Below are 4693 nucleotides of genomic sequence, written 5' to 3'. Positions count from 1 at the left end.
TTTTTTCCTTCTTAAAAATGTTATCACAGAGGTGTTACCACTATCGCTGATGGGCTCGGCCTTGGCCGGCCGTGGGTCCGTCTTAGAGCCAGCTGGCATTGGCTCTGTCGGACACAGGGAAAACTTCCAGCAGATTCTCACAGAAGCCACCCCTGTAACCTCCCCGCTACCAAAACCTTGCCACACAATCCCAGTACAAAACCCTATACTTAGTTGCCTACTGCTACTGATTTCTATAGCACATAATGCTTGAGTGCCTTTGAAGAGCTGGACATCAGATACTGTAGCAATATGAGAAGGAATCAGACCCTTTTTAGAATAATGAAAAAGTACTACTAGAGTCTTTGTGAAAAGTGTGCTTTAACATTAAAAATTACTTTTAATTCCCACTTTTTGGTCACATAGAATACAGAGATTCTGGATGACTGAAGTTCTCACTGGTCTTCAATCAGACTATTAAAAATTTATATTCTGTGTTGTCAGAAATCTTCCTTAGATTTGGACTAAAACACCAGGTTTCATTCACAGCCTCCATATCACAAGATAAAAAATTACTTTTGTAATTTACAATGAGATATCACTTTATGGAAAATGTGGAGAAATAGATTTTTTTTTTGCTCAGGGCAGTCCTAGGCTCCTCTCTTTACATACAGTAAAGGTGGAGAGAATAGTCTTTAAGCCTTTTTAAATTTCTGAAAAGTTCTTCAATGAGTATGGAGCAAAAGTCATCTGGGTTTTTTGGGTTTTTTTTGTTTTTGTTTTTTTTTATTCAAGATAGGTAGTTAATTTCATCATACTGAAATTATTCCATAGTAGCAACGAAACCGGCTCTTCTCTTGATAATAGCAGCTTCCAATGGAACTGGTTGTGGGCAAAGAAGAGAGAATCCAGGAACAGTATATCCCTGCTTTTGAAGATCAGATCTGTGTACTAACATATGTGCAAACTATAAGATGCAAATGGGGAATGATGCTTTTGAAAAGGAAAGATAAGGAAAAAAGCTCTGCTGCTGTTTTTCTTTGCCATCTTCTCCCCATTAGAGAAGCAGTGTCAAAACAGAGATGATGCAGAGACAAAGATACTCTCAGTATCTGCTTTCCACCATTCAATGTAGACTTAAGGAGACACTTAAGGTTAAGTGAGTTAGAGATTGAACAGTAGGGCCTTTGCATCAATTTAAATACATTGGGGATTTTTTTATATCTATTTGCTTATGGTGGTGTGATGTGGTGTAAAGCAGGCAGGCTGAGATGCACCATTTCTTTGTGGAGCACAAGTATTTTGTGTTCATATAGTTGAGGAAACTGGAGTATACACAATCTTCTGTAGTCTCTGTATTGTGTTCTCTGTTCACATGTGAGAGAAGATAAGCATACAGATAAGAGAAACTTCTGTAGAGCCAATGGTTTCGTATTTGGTGGTTTGAGGTTATGTTAATCTGTCAGATTCTAAGAGCATGAAAATACAGAAAATTAACTCAATTTTCATGTGAGGTTCATGGTTTCCTATAAAAATTCTGCAAATACATCTGTAGAAAAATGAAGGTCAATGATTAAAAAATGAACGGTCACTGGAGGACATGTTGGGACAACATATCCCATTGTGCTGTTACTTATTCATCGTAGGTGTGATATATTCATCTCCTGTGTTGTTCATCTTGCTATTGCATAAGAAAACCCTGAATTGTAGCTGAGGATTACATTCACAAAAAAGGATTGATAGTTTATTAATATTCATTCCTAGACCATATAGTTTACCTTTCCAAAACCAGGCTGTATTTTAAGTGTTTAAAATATTTTCATTTTAAGTATTTATGTGGTAATAAAGTATAATAAGAATATTAGTAAAATCATTCATAAATACAAAGTAGAATTTATAGGTATTAAAGCAGCAAATATAATGCTAACTAAATGTGCTATGATATCCACAAAAAGTCTTGTTCTTTGGAATTTCCATAGTACTTTGCCCAGGGAAGACTTTTTCAGGCCCAATGCTTGCAAGCTGTGCTTTTAAAAGGTGCTGAAATCTGTAAATAAATAAGTAAATGTCCCTGATTTAAAAAGTGAAATATTTGATGGAATTTTTTCCAATCCCAAAAATTTGTAAGACACTTGTGTGGGAAACTGCTTAAGTAATAAAATTCATCTTCTTGCACTGTTAATCAGTTTATTTGAAGACATCTTTAGACATAACATGCAAAGCCCATTTCCACAGAGCAACATCTCATGAAACAAATTTATTATGCAAAATGACTCCTCTAGGAATTTAGTAAAATGAAGCATTAATTGAGAAATTGTTTCATGAGGACAGTCTTGATTTTTGAGCTAAATGTCGACCACAGGAGAATAGGATGAAATCATTGGTTTCTTCAACCCCTGGAGTGAAGTCACAGAGTGCTAATGTTAAGTTGAAATAAATGTCAGGTTCTAGCACTAGAAACTGAAGTTTCATGGGGTGTTTAATATCAAATGTAAAGCTCACTCATTTCTTTTGGACTTGATACTATAAAATTCTGAGCATTCTGATCCCACCCCATGGTGCTATGAATGTTAATTGAAGGTTATAAATAAATTTTACAGTATTCTTAAGTATTCATGCCAATTATGAGCAGGACATTTGGATTCAACTTACACAAAACCCATTTGCAGCTTCAGCTGGTTTTTGATTGGGACTCTACACTAATTTGGCTGGAGAGACATGCAGATCGATGAATTTTGAGAATTTTTCACAGCCTTTTTCATTTTATGGGTACAGAATAGATCTTCTTGCATAATGTTTAAGGAGGGATGCAGCAAACCTTTTTTATTTTTGCTTTTGTGTTTGTTTCTCTGTTTTTCTGTATATTATACACAACTCCTACTTGTCTTTTTCTTTTATATGTTAAATACGTTATGTTTCTCTCACCTTTTTGATTTTATTATTTTCTGAGAATCATGTACTAAGTTAAACAATGGGAACAGCACAAAACTTTTCGTAGCTAAGATCTGTGTCTATATCCTTTCATCATTAAGGGTGAAAGCCAAGAATACGTAGCAGATGAGAACAACCTCGCATCATCCATTGGATTAACAGCCAACCCAAGGGAAAACAGGAGATATTATTATGTATTCACCACGTTCATTTTATGGTTGTTGGACTGACCTTACAAATGTTAACTGTAGAAAATTATGTGTTCTGAAGCATATAAAGATCTTTTGACACTTCTAGACAGAGATTACAATGCATTTTTTTAGGAGCATAAAAGACAACCCGAATACACCACTTAACTAATTAATTATAAGGTAAGGTCACATTCATGGGCTAAGAATGAAGCCCTTCTTTCCAGTGAACACTGTCTGCTCTGTTTCTGTGCTGAAGGATACTCCCCTTCTTGAAGAAAACTGGCATTTGCTACACATAACCAGTATCCTCCTCATACTGCTACAGGGCATGCACAGAGTATTAGGGCATATGTTCACGTTACCTTTCAGCAATGCTGAGATGTCATATTCTGTGAGTTTAGCTCAGCTCAGGTTGGGGCTAAACATTATCTTGACAACATATTGACCCAGTTAAAGAAACAAACTAAAGAAAGACACTGTTTCCTAATAATGTAGCTAATGAAATTTCAACTGTCCTTTATGTTTCTGCATTTTATTTTTCAGTTACAAACAGATGTGACTCACTTTGCTTTGATGTGGATAGGAATCAGTGTTTTAAACAGGGTTCATATTTCTGAAGAAGAGAGCTTTTATTTACTTATCAATCTGCCTTGTGTGGTGCTGTATTGATTGTTATGCCAATATTCCATTTCCACAGTTTCTTATCCCTGTTCAGATTTTTCTTTGGAGCAAAAATTTGAAAAGCTTATAATTAGCTTTAACAATTTTTAAGTAACTATTTAAACCTGGTGGCAAAATACCTGGGATTTTTTCCAGTCATGACAGAATGTTATCATTGGAGATAAACATGGAAAGTATTCCAGCTGAATATATGCATGTGTGCATATATGTGTTACATCTGTGTATCTTTGTGTGTATTGGGGAATTAGAAATCACAGTGATGGGAACATTTTTAGAGGGCAAATAAATAAGGCCGGTTTCAAAGCAACATTTTATTAGATTGATATTCAGTAACAATACACGTTGCCAATGGTTAGTTCTTAATCACTGTCAATCATTATCAACACACGTTCAAAGTATTACTCCTTAACAATCTTGTAAACTAGCTGAGTGTAAAAAAAACCCATGGACCTGATACAGTGTGGTTAGCACTGACAGCTATAGCCCTTGATGGTCTTAGTTGCAGAAATCAAGTTGATGAGAGTTGAGAGCTCTTCAACAAGGAAAGCTGGAACTGAAGGAGGCTTTTTTTTTCCCCTGCAGTCTTTCCTCTGTCCTTAGTTTTTTATGCTTCTCACACCATCCTGTCATAGTTCTTTTTATTTTGAGGTCCTGGAGTTCTGGCTTTTGCCAGGCATGTTTCTTGCTTATTTTGCAGGATTACTCTGGTTTTATGAGACACTTTCTGCTTTTCCTGCAGGGTAATTTTGGTTTCCCTGGACATCTTCCCTGCCTGCCCTACATGCTTTGTCTTTCATTCAGATTTTACTGCTTGCAGATGTTTTTCTCTACCCCATTTGTGCAGCTGTACCACAAATCTCTGTATGCCCCTTTGCCGTATGTATATACATACATATAAATATATATATGCT

The sequence above is a fragment of the Haliaeetus leucocephalus genome, unplaced genomic scaffold (genome assembly GCF_000737465.1).
Source record: "Haliaeetus leucocephalus isolate CR32 unplaced genomic scaffold, Haliaeetus_leucocephalus-4.0 Scaffold92, whole genome shotgun sequence".
Classification (NCBI taxonomy): domain Eukaryota; kingdom Metazoa; phylum Chordata; class Aves; order Accipitriformes; family Accipitridae; genus Haliaeetus; species Haliaeetus leucocephalus.
The sequence above is the reverse complement of the archived record's forward strand: the minus strand, read 5'-3'. Positions refer to the sequence as shown.